Raw genomic sequence first — 17,289 nt, forward strand, 5'->3', positions numbered from 1 at the left:
TTGGTATCTGATCAGTAATTTATGTTTTGATTTGAACCTGTAAAAGAGGGTTAGGGTAGTTTAACTCCAGTCCTCTAGGGCCGGTGTCCGGCAACTTTTAGACCCAGTCAAATGATTAGGCCATTAGCCAGGCTCTCATAGGATTTATTCACACCTGCTATGTTTGCTCTGTTAGTCCAGATGTTTTATGCAGAATGGACCATGCAGACATTCAGACCAGATACATTCAGCTTCTATGTATCTGAAATCTGAAACAAACTTCCACAAAACTGCAAAGCAGCTGAAACACTGAGATCCTTTAAATCAATACTAAAACCCCACCTGTTTATAGAGCTGCTTTTGAACCATAATAAATGGAAGACTGACCAACATTTTTGATGTGTATTGATGATTTTAATAACATTTGACAAAATGCATTGACCAATTCTAGTTTTCACAGCTGTCAAATGTGTGATGTCTTTAAGATGTTTTTTTATGTTTTCATGATGTTAAGCACATTGAACAGCCTTGTTGCTGAAATGTGCAATAAAATAAACTTGATTGATTGATTGATTGATTGATTGATTGATTGATTGATTGATTGATTGATTGATTGATTGATTGATTGATTGATTGATTGATTGATTGATTGATTGATTGATTGATTGATTGAACCTTTAGGTGGTCTTTGTTAGGATCTAAACAAACTTTTGTGCGGTTCACTTCTGGTGTGAATACAGACCGGCATCGATTGGAACCAATGACAGGAAGCATACGCCATTTTGAACTTCATGAGTCACCGTTGCTGGGCATTATGGTAAAAATGAACCTTTTAGTGTTGCTAGCTCCATTAAAGGAACATGAATGTATTTAGAGGAGAATCCCTCCAACTAGACTTGGTCTCATCTTGTGTGATTGTAAGATGCTTTGTTGCCAGATCTGAGCCTCTTTAGTAGAAATAACTGCAGTGTGTAAACAGAGCAACGCGGTGACATTACTGCTCCCACTGGACAGAACAAAGCAACAATAAACTGTGGAAGTCCTGCTGCTGCATGTCAGTTGTGTACATTTGGGCTGTTATTACAACTGCAATACCATTTGGAACGTCAACGGTTTTACGATGGGATATTATTTATGGAACAGGGTCAGCATGTGTTCTGCCAGCTGAATAAGACGGATGCTCAGTATCTCTGACCCACAACACGCCAGCAGCAGCACTGCTAAGCAGAAAACGGCAGGTCAGGTATAATTTAAGGACAATCAGTTCATGCGTTAAAACGGTGAGAAAAAGAACCAAGACAGAGGAACACTGTTTGTTCTGTAGCACAGTGTGAGGAACAATCAGGACCAAAATGACTGCTGGCCTGATGGATCTGCTGGACTAAAATCCTTCATTTAATTTTATTCTTTAAGTTTGACATCATTTCAGAAAGCTCCCATTTATGTTTTGATATGGATGATTTGAGGAGTATTTCAGATTATTTTGTCTGCAGCTCAAATATGTCTTCCCACCACAACCTACAGGTTGTGATCACGTCAGTCAGAAATTGGCTTCAGTTCAATTAAAAAAAAAAAATAAATTCCATTTCAGACAGAAATCATTTATAACAATGGAATACTCCATACAGTCCTTCTTGTTGAACTGAGAGGAACAGTAACCCTGATCTGCCTTTACAGGAAGAGTTTCTGAAGTCCAACCAGGACGGACCTACAGGAACCAAGCGGGGAACTCGGGGTGAACCTCATCCAACACAAACACAAACTGTTGACTCTCACTCACTCATCCAGCCCCATTCCTATCTGAGTTCAGCAGTGGACAGCCTGACAAATGGCCACAATTAGAGCTTTCTCATTAAAGTTGTTTTTAATTCAGCCTTCCCATGCAGCAAATCCATCATCTCCACAAGATGACTGCATATGTTTGTTTGCATTTGCATATGCGCTATGTGTGTACTTTGTCTCTGCAGAATAACACAGAGAAACAAGGAGAGACGAAACTTCCTGTTCTTCTTCCTGTCAACATGAAGACAAAAGCAGTCTGATGCTTTTGTCTTTCTGTGAGTTATTTACATCACCTTACCTTGTCCTTGCTTCACACAGGTATTCATGTATTTTGAACCTTTTTGTGTGTAAGATTACAACCACAAAATGGTTCCATAGCTCACTGTTATGCAGATGATATATTAATCCATCTTTGCTTAAAAATGCTATCGAACGAATCATTACAGACTTCACTGAACTGCTTAGACAACATCACAACGTCACTGAACTGCCTTCAGCACTTTGCAATTAGGAAGTATTTGTAGTTTGTTTAGTAAAGGAAGTAGTTAAAAAGTTTCTAAAGCATCTTTTGTTTCATTTTGATGAGCGTAATGCTCAGGTACATTGTACTATAAAGAGCTTTTCTCTCTATAGTAGAAAAGCTCTCTAGTGTAGTGTAGTTGATTTAAGCGTTCTCTGCTTATTCGGGTATATGAAGATGATTTTAGTGTGCCAGGTAGATTCATCAAAGTAACCTGCTTTGATGCAATATTAGAATTTCATAAAATGCACTTAAAGTACATTCTTGTTTAGTATAGATTATTTTCTCAGGGTGGTCATGACTCTGGATCCCACAGGTCAGGCTGCTGTGTCATACAGCATCAGCATGGTATGGCACATTCTGTTTCAAATCCATCAAATTATTCTCATCTGGTTTATTTTTTCCCCTGTTGTTGGGAAACAAACTCTTCCATTCAGTTTTCTGTGATTATGGTGGTACAAAGCATTCTGGGAACAAGCAGCTTCTTTAGCAGTGACCTCTGGTGGCTTCCCCTCCTGGAGGACATGTCTGTCTTCTGGACGTCTGTCCAGTCAGTGGTCGTCCCCAGGACGGTGTCCTACTGATCCAAACTGAGAAAACATTTACAGGTTCTGGTATTTTAGCTGATTGTGATGTGAGTTATTAAACATTCAACTTTTTTTACATCTTTACATCTGACATTTACCTGTCATTTTATTTCCTATGTTCAAACTAGATTTTATTGTTTTCTTGAGTTAAGTTCTGACCACTTTATTTATTAAACGTCATTTAGAAAGAGAGTTAGTGTGATGACCTGTTAGTTTTATTGTTGTGCTTTTAGTGTAATTTAGTGTCACGAATGTCCTGTCTTGTCACCAGTAGACGGTGAGAAACCTATTTTTTGATTCTTTTGTACGTCTGATACATGTGAAAAATCCTCATGACATTGGCATGTTTCACCCTGTTCAACAGAACCACAGACTCTCCTCCTGCTAACTGAGAATAAATGGGTAGCAGTTTATAACGTAACGCTTAACTGCTCTGTGATGACATAACAGGAGATGGATCTAAAGCACACCAGCAAATCAAACTTTAGTTTGAGAAAAAAGAACAAAAACGTGATTTTGAAGCGGCCCAGCTAATTGGTTAGAATGGACTCTATTTAGGGGAGCAGAGTAGAGTGGGCTGAATTTAAATGCAGTTACTATTCTATTTTTTGTTGGTTTATCATACAAAAAAAAACAATGAAAAGTCATTAAGACTGTAGCTGTAATGTGATAAAAGGCTAAACGGTTCCTGGAGTAAATATGCTGTTGAAATGAAACAGTGAAATATAAGTTGAAAACAAAAAAATAAGACTAAGACTGGCATATTAATAGTTTTCACAATTCATTTTCTGTTTTTTTTCTATTTGTTCTTCAGGCCAGTCATTTATGCCTTACTCAAAACTGGGCTATTTGACTATTTTAAAACTTGCTATAAATAGGGAAAAACTATTTCTATACTATTACCTGAGTCAGACATTACAGTTAATTCAGTTCAGCTCAATTCAAATTCAATTCAAAACTACTGCAGGCAAAAACGACAGGTTGTCATTATTAAATCCCCGTCATGTCAGCAGGATGCTCCTGCTCATCAGAACATGTTCAAGCTTTAACGTTGCCAGTAGCAACCAGCTTGTACACACATTCCTCAAGGTCAACATGGCATGAAGCAATCTCTTGTATAGTAGAAGGAATAATAATAATGTTTCCTGTTGAACAAGCGTGATTACCACATAGTTAGCATTTTGGCCTCGGGGCATGTTCGCCATAATGTTATGACTTTGATCCCAGAGCGTAATAAGTACTATCACTGACGCAAGCATCAACGTAAACACAACAGGTTCTCAGTCCGACAGCTCCTGCCTTTCCTTCACTTTAATGCGTTTCAGCAGAGTTACCCATGTCACGCTTTTATTTGCGTAATATTTTCCACTTCAGAGAAGGAACTGTTTGTAACCGTTGCCAAGAAACACTCTTGCACATGCAATCATCAAAAATAAAAGGAAGGGCTTTTTAAGTTCCAACTTTTACCCACTAGGCTGTGGTAACATAATGTGGTGCTCTTCAAAGTTATAAAATTAGATAAATAAAATTTCATTTGGAATTATAACAGACATGTTACACTTTACGCTGTAAAATGGGACATCATTATATAAAGTAAAAGCCAAAGCACAAAATCAGTGAGAGGTGGACGACTGTTACTGATTCTAACTGAAAGTGTAAGTAGCAACCAGGAAATGCCAATCAAATGTGTTTCAGTAACTAAGGGTTACAGTGAGCCAAAGCAATGATAAATCCCATATTCTGGCAGGTTGCTGGTTTGACGTTGTCGGCCCAGACAGTTGGCAGTCTTCTCAAGAGGTGACGTCCAAACAGGAGGGCTGGTTGTGCAACCTTTGCGAAGGTAAAAATCTCCATGAGCTTCAGATTTGATCTGAAGTTGAAATACACTAATCTAGGCATGAATGGCATTAATTTGTTTTGACACTCTGGTGTGTGTGTGTGTGTGTGCGTGTGTGCGCGTGTGTGTGCGGGTGTGCGTGTGTGTGTGTGTGTGTGTGTGTGTGTGTGTGTGTGTGTGTGTGTGTGTGTGTGTGTGTGTGTGTGTGTGTGTGTGTGTGTGTGTGTGTGTGTGTGTGTGTGCTTTTTTTTTTTTTTTACCATTTTGCGTCCTGGGTGGCATGTTTATACAGCAAACAACTGCAATCATTTTCAATAATAAAAAAGTAGGTGTACAATTTTTAATCGAGTTGTCTCTGATATGTGCATTGGGTCAAAAATATACATACCTGCAAAAAATGTTGCATCCATGCTCACCGATATTTGGTTAAATCTTTCTGAGCAAGTTGCAGCTTGGCAAAACTCTCGGTGGGTATTTTATCAGCAAAATTAGATTTGGCAGAGTTCATGATTCAGTGTTCTTAAACAAAAACCAGTTTTTAAACTAAAAACACAATTACCCAACGATGCTGAGAACTGGGCTCTGGGATCGACGTTCCACAAACTCAGCCAGTTTCCACAAAACATTTCACCAACCCTGAAGTCAGAGGATCTAATCGGCTCTCTGTCAGCATACAGGACAATCCCCGGCCCAAAGCTCGTCTCTGGTGCAAACTGTAGTCCTACAACCATCAGACGACGTCTGTGAGAGAAAGGTTTTAGGTAGGGATGCACGACATTGGATTTTTGGTAGATATCCGATGTGCCAATATACTAAAATGGACTGCTGGTGAGGCATTTTTCTTCTCCACGGTTAACTGCTCTCTTGCTTTCCCTTTAGGCCACCATGGACTCATAGTAGTGGTCAGAACGGTGGACTCATCGTAGTGGTCAGAATGGTGGTTTTTGAGATGGTTAATGAGGTTTAAAGTGTTGTAGAACTTCGTTGTCGCTCCTTCTCTCATCGCTGAGCAGTTCTGTTGTCAGTTTCTGACACTTTAAAAAACTGCCATACCGCTGACATTTTCACCTGGTCCTGCTCTCCCGCAGTGATCAGATTAGGTTGGGGCGCGTGTCGTCATGACTGCTGTGCTGCAGCCATCATTGGCAGTGGTTTGTTATATAAAAACAAAGCCTTTTATATCGGTGAGCCACTTTGATGGAATGGCCAATGGCCAATGTCCAACATAAAATTTTACAGCTAATATCTTCCGATACCGATACCATGCTGGTCATATTGTCCATCTCTAGTTTTAAGAAGAAAAAACGTCTTCCAAGGCCTCGTCTCCTACAACGGCACAAAATTGCCGATTTGAAGTTTGGATGAAAGCAACAATCATGGGACCTTGAAAGGTGGAAGAAAGTTTTATACTCTGATGAGAAAAATTTTTACCTTGACATTACTAGTATGACAAGGAGATTCCACTTGAGAAGTTTACTACACGGCTCAGTAAAGGGGGCGCCATCATGGCCTTGTGGGCTGAGGGGTTTCCTACAATGGAACAATGGAGCCTGCTGCGAACCCAACCAGACATTTGGGGCCAGGTTGGGCCAGAATTATTTGCTTGATGGCCGGCTCTGGATTAGACCCAAGCTTCTGTGGAGCTTTGGATAATATGCACCACATGCAATACATACAGTGTACTGTAAGCCTATTTCAATTTAGTCATTGTTTGCAATAAAATGCTAACTCCGTTTTTTATTGTTTCACTCCCATTTCTTCTTTTTTCATCTAGAAGCTCTACAATACAAAATGGAAATTCTTGCGATTTTTCAACTTATCTTATTTTTTTTATCTAGAGAGTACCTGGCAAAAAAGAAAGTCCTCATATATTGAGCCTTGGGGAACACCTGCTGCAGAAGTGTGACCAAGCCAGACATGTCACAGCAGCAAAACTACTAAGCCAATGGCAGCAATCTGAAGGTCAGAGCATCAGGCCCCTCTGGAGGAGCTGCAAATATTAAATAAAACCTCTTGACAGCACAAGCAGTATTGCTCTACTCTAAATATGAGATTTAGAGTATAGCAACAAGAAGAAAGTCATTGTTGTAAGAAAATTAAAAGAAATTCTGTTTGCAGTTTGACACCAACAGGTGGTGTGTGGAGGAAAACTAAACCTCCAAACCACGAAACACGGTGGAGGCAGAATCATAATCTGGGTTTTCTTTAGCAGGAACAGGGAAGCTGGTCTGATTTGGTAGTATGATGGATGGAGCTAAATAAAGGACAAAAACCTTTCACTCTACGAAAGGGAAGAATTTCTAATCTAAACACAGCGTGGGCGCACCCAGGGCTATCACACCAGCCATGTCATGTCCCCTTTATTTTAGGAAATGCCTTGTTTCGAGGAGGAACCTGAGCTCAACAGGCCAAACTGTAACCTTTGTTGAGGTCAACTAAGACTTTGACTCACCCTCCAACTTTCCCTACGTAAAGCCATCCCAGCCTGTCTCTCTCTCACACACGCCCTGCTCCCTCCCTCCAGTCAGCCTCTCATACACAAACATATCGAAGGAGACACACGTGGGCGGGTTGACGCCACGCTGTCTGCAGCACGTCGAGGAGTATTGTTATTAACTGCAGTGTGAATAGACGCGGCGGCACATCCCTCCGCTCTCTGGCTGCTGCAGGGCTGCAGGGCTCGTCTTTGTTCTGCACGCCATAATTACAGTCTTAGCAGGGAAGGCGCACAGGCAGCGTTGACCTCACCTCACGGGGCAAGAGAGGTGCAGCACTTCGGTTTTTACATGTGATTTTTTTTTCCTGTCAGTCTCTGTTGCGCACGTGATTCTCACTGAGCCATTCAAACAGATTATGTGAAAGAAAAGCACCGATGATTATGTCACAGAGGACTTCCACGCCATGTTTTGTTGCGATACAGAGGCCCTTATCAGAGTCTCTGACAGTGGCGCTTTGTGGGACCAGGAAAACATTTCAGGCACATGTGAAGCACTCTGCAGGTGTATGAGCACATACACCTGCAAAATGCAGAGTGCGAGGCTGCAAGATTTGTTCTACGCTAGCGTACGTAGATAACAAGAAAACCTCTGGCGGATATCGCTGTGCTGCTTTGTGCTACTTTACCTGTTCAGCTTGAGGAATATATGCTACATGAGAACATCGTTTATGACACATTACTGTTTTCTATGAGTTGGGAGGAAGTTAAAGGTCAAAAAGTGAATGCGCCTTTTGACGACGTGCTAAAATCACAGTGCCACCCAGTGGCCTGTCTCTAGTTATCCCCATGGCATGATGCTGCCACCATCATGTTTTGGTGAATGTCTTTTTTAAAGTGATTCACTGTCAGTTTTCTAGTGCACATGATATTTTGTCTGCAAGCCAAAAAGTTCAGTTTTGGTCTGATCTGACCTGAACACCTTCTTCCTTCTTAACTTGCGACTGAAAACTGGACTTGAAAACTTGATGCATAAATAGACTAATTGGCTACTCCTCTGATTGATGTTCTCTTCACTTCCAATCGAGGCCAATTGGTGGCATTAGATTTTATTTAGGGGTACCAGAGTGGGAGACGAGTGAATGGAAAAGCACAACACGCTTTCTGGATTTCAATACGAAAAAACTGCACTTAGAAACCTGCAATTTTCATTGCACTTTATAATTGAGCTCTACTTTATGACGGTCTGTCTCATAAAATCCTAAAATATACAGAGCTTTATGGCTGAAGGCTGATAAAACCTGAAAAGATTTATTGTTTTTTTTTTAAAGCACCTTCCTGTTTTAGCATCAACATATCCACACATTAGGAAGGCAGTTTCTCCAGATTACCGTTTTTTCCTAAAGGTGTAAGCCGACCTTCAGCTGTTCCACAGTATCTCATCTCCCCAGACTGACACCAGATGACAAATGACCTGCCTTCAGGGCGACAAGTAAAGGTTGCAGATATCAAAGCATAGACTGCTCTTCCTGCGATGTAACTACTTTAACCACAAGAAGAAAAAAAAAAACATTTGAGAGGAATGATTTTTTTTTTATGCTTAAAGTCTTTGTAAACTTGGATCTGGAGCTGCAGTATTGGCTAATACACTGTAAAAAAAACTGTAAAAAAACGGGTAAATGTACAGTAGAAATTTGAAGGAATTTTTCCGTTTTTAAAATAACTGGTCAGACAACATTTCAAGCTCCCTAACTGAACCCTGCAACATCTATCTTTTGGACTTTGGTTGGATTAAGAGTTGGAGTTACCTTTCTGCCACCTCCCTGGTAAAGTAAAATAAATAAGAACACTTTCTTTTCTGTAAATAATGTTTTGAAATATTTGTAGTTGACTTTGCGAGTCTCACTATAATTTATACCATCCATCCATTTTCTTTACACCCTTGTCCCTTAGTGGGGTCAGGAGGGTTGCTGGTGCCTATCTCCAGCTAACATTTCGGGCGAGGGGCAGGTTCACCCTGGACAGGTCACCAGTCTGTCGCAGGGCAACACAGAGACACACAGGACACACAACCATGCACACACACTTACACCTAGGGACAATTTGGAGAGGCCAATTAACCTGACAGTCATGTTTTTGGACTGTGGGAGGAAACCGGAGAATCAGGAGAAAACCCACCATGCACAGGGAGAACATGCAAACTCCATGCAGAAAGACCGGGGCTGGGAATCGAACCCAGAGCCTTCTTGCTGCAAGGCAACAGCTCTACCAACTGCGCCACTGTGCAGCCCTTTATAATTTATACCTTTTTTTTTAACAAAAAAGGTATATATTATTTTTACAATGCTGCATTTGCTTGTGTATTATAAAAGTAAAACGCGGTGACTGCTATTATTTATTTATTTTACCGAACTCAAAGTACCGGCCATTTTTTCAAGTCAAACTGAACTGGGCGCGTGAAAGCTAACCGTTCATGGCGTCATGCTACTTATGTCTCAATCCTGCTTTTTAAAAATATCAAGCTGCAGTTGTCTTATTTGCTAAACATGATTTGACGTCCCGGTTGTTAACATAAAAGCAGGTGGCCATTTAACTTCGGTAAATATACTTTCCATGTCAAGTTTGGGGTTTTAGAATATGGGAAATGTCGCCTGGAGTGGGAGGTACTTAGAGGTGGTGGTGGGGGTATGGGGCGGGGGGAGCGGGAGCAGCCATTAGACCAGGGGACAGACGAATGAACGTAATGTGGGGTGGAGGGAAACCGTTAGTCCAGGGGACGACCGTAAGACTGGGGTGGCGACGGCTCGTGTTTCAGTCAGCGTTAAATGTGTTGCATGTTCGGTGCTCTAATCAGACATGTTGAGATTAGGTTAGGTTGATAAACTGTTACAGTGGGTCAGAAGCTTCTTGCCTCATATAAATTGTAAGTCAGTGGATTGTACATACAGATAGTTAATTTTCCTATTTCTGAAATAAGAACAAACATCACTGAGAGTAAATAAAAGTGACGTTTGCAAAAAAAATTATTCCAATCGGAATTTGTACTGAAATGCCTGCTTGCAAACTCATTATAGGTTATTGTAGCTTAGCTTAAAAACTATATAAATAGTACTGTTCTAAATTTGTTGTCAGAACAAATCATTTCATTTAATTGTTAAAAAAACAAATGATTGGTTTAATCATTGGAAGATTTGCATGTTTTGGTGTTTATATTTCTTTCTCCTTATATGGTTATTTTGTTTTCTCTCCTCAACAGCTGCATCCAGACACTCATGAACTTTTCCTGGAAAGCAACTAAGCATCTTTAAAATAGGTGTGTACATTTGTTTTTATTTTACTCAACCTGTTAAACCTTTAGTTTAAATTAAGAAGTGTGTGGTGTTTTCTACAATAACATAGACATAACGTTTTATTATGTGTCTTTCTAATAATATCTAATGCAGCACTATGTAACTTATGATACAGTTTTTTTTACATATCTGTTGAAACTGTCACTGTGTCGTGATATTGCATGAGAGATAATCTGTGGAAAAAAATGTAGCTCTTCTGTTAGCCAGTGCTAACTGGATTCAAACAGTCAGAGCCAGGAGGCAGGTCTTAGCGTGTCAATCACAAACTCTTGTGGTGCTGCTCATCCCACTTCTCCCTGATCTCTAGCGTTTGGCTACGCTGCAGCTAACGGAACCTCTCATGAATGTTAAGGCTAGTTAGCATGGACTCCGATGACAGTGGATAAACGGTTTTCCTGTAATGTTAAGTTGATTGACAGCATGAAGAGGTTGATTGACAGCGCTAAGACTATCCTCCTGTCTCTGATTGGTTGGTTTTGGTTGGGAGTGATGGATTTCTTCAGATGGAAATAGTAGCTCAGGGGGAGTGGAGGAGTTTGTTATTTTTCACAAATTATACATAACATAAAATCATAACGTGGTGACTTTATTTTAACAAATATGTAAAAATTTGTGTGTTTTTATTTTCTCAAGAAAATATTTGTGTACTTGTGTATGTTAGGGGTACAAACACAAGTACATAAATAGGGGTACCAGAGCGGCACACCAATAAATCTTCCCCAAATCCTTAATTTTGAAGATTGGTGATGCCCCAATACATGTGAAAGTGATTTCATCCACTGATCTTATCTACCTCAGCAAAGATCTAAAAATCAACCGCTTTCCTCTCCTGTTAGAGACGTTTGACTGATAGACCGGCCCACCAGGTCATGTCTCCATGTTTGCAGTTATCAATAGTCACCCCACTGTTGCCAACCCACTGACGGTTTGCTGCATTTAGCAATATTCAGACAAGACGATCAGTATCGGCCAAAATCACAATTAACATGTCAGATTTTTAAAGATTGGCCAGAAATCTGCAATTGACATACATATAGTGTAGATTTATCTGTCAGAATTCATCAAAATTACTCAATGTTGTTGTTTGTCAAAGAGCTATTAGCAATTGGTGACACACTGATGAGCAAGGTGATATGCTGCTGTAATGTAATTTAGAAGCGTTTTGTAAAAAGTACGTTTCTGTGTTAAACTTGAGTATCCATTCTCTTTCTTTATAGATTTTCTGGGGTCAAAGCCTGAACGAGGTCGACTGGCACGATGCAGACGAAGGTGAAGAAGCAGCTTTGCATTCCACCCAGATGGTTCAAGTCCCTTAATGAACTGAATGACTGGGAATCCATGGAAAATTTGAGCCTTTTGAAGTGTAAACGTGATTGATCATCTCATCAAACCTGGTGCACCAAGAACCTTTGCGAAGCACAAGAACTGGTCACAGAACATTTCAAGCTCTTGGTAACTGGACCTAAGAGTTGGATTAACCTTTTTTGCAGAACATAAACATAAAATGGACTGTTTTGTTTTATGTACACAGCGACTAGAGGTAATGAGAGCACACACTCAGGAATCCAGTGTCTTCCACTGTCGTTGGCATTAGGCTGTTTATGCAGCATTTGATTTTTAACTAAATATTTATACCTGTATTTCATAAAAAATAGTGGTCCACTTTCTGCATTTATTTTGAAGTATGTTGGTCCTGTTTACAACTATGATTTTCATGATCCAAAGCAATTTTTTGTATGTTCCGTCTTATAGTAATTAACAAAACTGTTTGACTACAAAGACTAGAGTCAAGATTGCTTTACATTTAATTTATACGTTGGAATTAGGATAATAAAATGCAATAAATTAGTTGCGATGTACAAAAGATAAACATCAGCAAGCTCAAGAATATGTTTAGCTCTTAATGTATAATATCAAAGGTTAGTTATAAAGACTAGATGACATCAATTTATGGTCTTAAATTGCAAAATAAAGTCTGCAAATTGTAGAATGGTTTCATTTTTATATCACTTTGCATGAGATACTTTCAAACTAAGTGTTTTGTGTTCTATAACTACATTTCCTGTGGACTTAGAATTTAGTTTTGTTTCAAAGTTATGTTTTATGCTTAGAGTCTTTTTAAACTTGGATCTGGAGCTGCAGTATTGGCTAACATATAGATTCGCACAATTTAGTTTCAAGAGACGTATAATTTGCACTCACATTGGCTGTCTCTGGCTCTAGCTTCGAAAAAATCCCCCCCCAAAAAAAGAAGAGAAAAGAAAAGACCAAGTAGAAAATCAGCAGTAAATAACAGCGGTGGTACAGTAAGGCACGGTTTCGCCCAGCGCACTCGGGGGTGAAGGGAGGGAGGAGGAGGAACGCTGGCAACGGATAAAAGCCGGGGAGCCCGCTGGGATGTGTAATAAGTCTCCACACATCAGCATGTTGGTATAATAAGCTGGATCTAGAAGCTGGAGAAGAAAGCAGGAGGAACATGCCGTAACACCGCACAGTGTGTCAGACCTGCTCGCTCTCCTCCATTTGTGTTGCTCCTTTTGTCGGCGACGCCTTCAGGCTCCACGCAGCAACTGTTATTTTCCAGCTACAGTCATAAATTTGCTTTGTCGTTCAGCACAAAAACTACCTCTGTGTTCTTCAAATTATCATTATTTTTTTTTTAACCAATTAAATAATTTTTAAAGTGCATTTTATAGCAAGCTTGATCAATGTTCGGTTTAATCTTTTATGAATCTTTTATTAAACCGAATTATGCATTAAATACCAACTATAGGACAGGTGGCTTATAGCTGCAGTATGGAACTGTTGTGAATTTTTTTTTTTTCACATATTTGTTAAAACTGTCACAGTTTGTTAAAACTGTCTCATACTGTCTCATTTGACAGTATGAGACAAATAATCTGTGAAAGAATGGAGCTCCTCTGCTTTCTCCTGGTGTTAACTGCAGAAATGCACAACCAATGAGAGTCAGGAGGAGTTGTTAATCATCCTCATGCATGCGCCACTCGTACCTCTGAGCACGTCATGAATGCTAAGACCAGTCAGCATGGCCACCAATGATGCTGGACAGTTTTCCTGCAACTGTTAGCTGTTTCTTCACCATTAGCACACTGAGCTGTGAGTACACAAGGATGATTGACAGCACTAAGACCCTCCTCCTGACTCTGATTGGTGTATTTCTTCACTTAGTACTGGGAGCACTAGGAGAAAGCAAAAGAGTTCAACTTTTCCGCAGGTTATCTGTGTCACATTATTGTCACAACAAATATGTAAAAAATATATATATGTATTTTAAAATGAAAGTTACATACTGCTGCTGCTTCAATCTAACTGAAACAGTGAAGATAATATTGGCAAACAATTTATAATTTAAAAATAAAATTAATAAAACATAAGCATGTGGATCAGAAAATGATGTGCATAAAAAATAATAAAAGCAGACAAAATTACAATTTATTAAAAATATTTCTTTCCAAAATTAATAAGTTTAAGTTTTTCTGCATTTAGTACATTACAGCCACACTTACAATATATTTTATTGGAATTTTATGTGACAGGGAAACATTAAATAGTTCATAATAGTGAAGAAATTCTAAAGGGAAACATGATGAGCGAATGTTTTTATATCCTTCTTCTATGGTTACGTTACATTACAGCTGATCCAGCTATTTGTTCAAAGTTAGTTATCAAACATTTTAGATTTTTATCTGTAAAAATATTTCTTGAAACATTGTGTTTTTCTTTTACCTCACAGTATTGTCCTGCATTTGTGTGTCGAAAATACAATAATTTCAAGTTTGTGGTCATAATGTGACAAAATTCAATGGGTGTGAATGTCTTGACAAGTTAATCAAACCAAACAGCAAAAAAATATTTATATTTCTTTTAAATAATAGTTTTGATGACATGGCCGTAAACTTGGTGAGTCAAACACAGAGAGGATTCTGGTGACCTGTGTGGTTCTCGACGTTGGGATCTACAGGAACAACAAGCTGGCGTTTCCTCTGATGACTTGTTGGAATCAAAGTGAAATAATGTAACTCAGCTTAACACGCCCTCCATATTTAACATGAACTTTTAAATCTGCTCAAAATCTCGTAAGAACCCACAGGAGAGAAATGTTTTCACTGCCGGCAGTAATGTTCAGCTCTGCTGAAGACGTTTGAGTCTTCAAGAGATTTCCAGTCATCAGACAGATAGATCTGATAATTAGAATGAAGAAAAGGAACACGGAGAAATGTTCAGTTTATGATTTATGAGACAATAATTACTGATTATTATTTGATCCAGAGCAACTGGGAGACAAATCTTGAACGCTGCTCGGGGAAAAAAAGTCTGATTTTGAAATGGGACGACTGCAGGCTTTATGACAACATGTCATCCTTTGACTTAATGTTGATAAATTGACTGAGAATCCTTTAAAATGGCAACAGTCCAAGAACAGGTCCCTGTGGAACACCATCATTAAATGACATGGGGTCATTTATGTACAAACTGGAATCTCTCAGATAAATATGTTGCTGTTGTTTTTTCCTTTGATCTTGGTTATATGTTTAAGTTTTCAAGTCTGTTTGCTCTGAAACAACCAGAACAAACTAAGAGGATTTTCTCTCAGACTGTTTTGGGCCAGATCAGCAGTACTGTACATAAATATCAACCCCAATGGGATCTGTTCTTAATAGCTTAAGGTATTTTGATGTGAGTAAAGTATTTTCAATAAAATATGCAAATGTGTTGCAAAATCAATACATAAAATGTCTATTGCAAAACAACTCAAAAAACAATAACAGTGTCTAAGTTCTTCTGTCTGTCAGGACAATTACAGTATTTGCTTTAAACATGACTTGTTTGAACATTTCTTTCTTACAGTATTACATTTAATGGTAATTTCTTCTCATTTATGTAAGAAAAAAATTAGGATTTGATTACAAAACCTATTAAATTAGATATAATAAATAAGCTTAGCTGCTTTCATTAACTTCACAAGATATGTTGCTTTAAAAACCAACTGAAAAAGTAGAAGAAAATTTATTCTAAAACAGTGAAGGGACGCAAGTAAAAAAAGAAGAAGCTAAAATTAAAATTACAATTACAATTTAAATGGTGAAGAAAAACACATTAGAAATAAAATGCAGCAGAAATATATTTCTGTAACAGCTAACAGTTTAAGTTAACTGGTCAGAGGTGTTGAAAGGAGAAAATGCAGTGAAGCTGATAATAAGATCTGAAAGTGTGGAATGCGACTATAAAAATGTCTCCCCCTTTACTCTAATACCCCTGAATTCAAGGCCTTTCAGTGGAATTTTGTCTGAATTGTCAAAAGCAAACCGTGTCTCTGAACGTTACTGTGATTTTAACCTCCTGGAGAAACTTTACTTCTAAAACGATGCAAGACGTTTTTTTACTCTCTGTGTCTAAATGTTTGTTTCCAGAACTGCATGTTTCTGAGTGGAAATCATCAGCTTTTTGAAATAATCTTTTTTTTTTTTATCACTTTTTTCTCTCTCTAGGTTTTCTCTAGGCCTTCACACATTCTACAAAAACACAAACATTTGTTATTTTACTCAAGAGCAAAGTTCTGACTGGTCAGGACGTCACAGCGTTCAGCAGAACTAAAGGTCTTCAACTGTCTCCCACTGCATATTTCTATCTTATCCATTTGCATTTTTTAAAGTTTGCGTTTTGCCATTTTATGTTGGGACGCTCTATTTTTCCTTCTTTTTCTTTGAAGTACAAAAAGTTCTGAAGAAAATCCTTTTATTTGGTCATTTGTAGGCTTGAATTTTCTTTTATTGAAGCATTTATTCATAATCTCCAGACAAGTATTTTGTCTCAGATGCTCAGAACGGTGACCAACACTTGGTTCTGTTTCATTTATTTTTAGCTTTTCCTGCTAAAATGATCCCAAGCATGGTAACAGAGGGTCAAAGCGAGGGCTGAGAAGGAAAACATTTCTTATTTTTCATGTCACAAAATGGACGATTTTAGATTATTCAAAAACTTTTCATTTCAATTTAAAGGTCTTCTTAGTGTTTCTTCACTACACAAAGGCCCTAAATGGAGCACAACCGTTAAGAAGAAAACTGAGAACAAAATTTCTTTATGCATTTTCAGATAGCGTACTCTGCTGGAACAAAATAGTTATGTAAATATATGTTTAACCATCGGTTTGAATTTAGTTACTTATTTATTCATGTGCCCTTCAGCTGTTTGACAGATTGCTGCTCTACTTTTAATGAGTTAAATGCCAGCAGGTTGCTCTCAGGGCTCCATAATGGGCCCTGGTGGCCTGTTACTGCAGCTCCGTTATTGGAAAGAAGCTGCTGGTGAATTTGATTTAAACCTAAAGGAAACACAGGATTAGAGGCTGGATACAGTTATGATCAATTTGAGAAATTTCCTAAGTAATTTGTGGAAATCTGCATGCACTTAAGAATAATGCAAAGATTTAGATTTATTTACTTTACTTTACTTTCTTCTTTTTTTAAAGCTGAATTTTATAAAAGGCCTACAGTCCAGGGATTCATCTGTGACTTCATAGAAATTACAGAGTTCGGGCTTTCAATTGGAAAAAAAAGAAGAAAAACAAAATCCAAACTTTGAGTTTCTCTATAGAGCATCGATGTTTGTTGCAGAACCACAGGCGACGCGCTGAACGTGTGCGCTGTTACATATGGCCTCATTGCACAACGAGCAGGTTTTATGTTGCTCTGATTCAAAACACATAGAAAATAAATGTGCTAAGTCATGAAGGAGACTGTTCTCTTAGTAAATATTGTCATATTCTCTTCAGGTTTTGC

Source organism: Poecilia reticulata, chromosome 8, assembly GCF_904066995.2.
Source record: "Poecilia reticulata chromosome 8, P_reticulata-male-v2, whole genome shotgun sequence".
Lineage (NCBI taxonomy): Eukaryota > Metazoa > Chordata > Actinopteri > Cyprinodontiformes > Poeciliidae > Poecilia > Poecilia reticulata.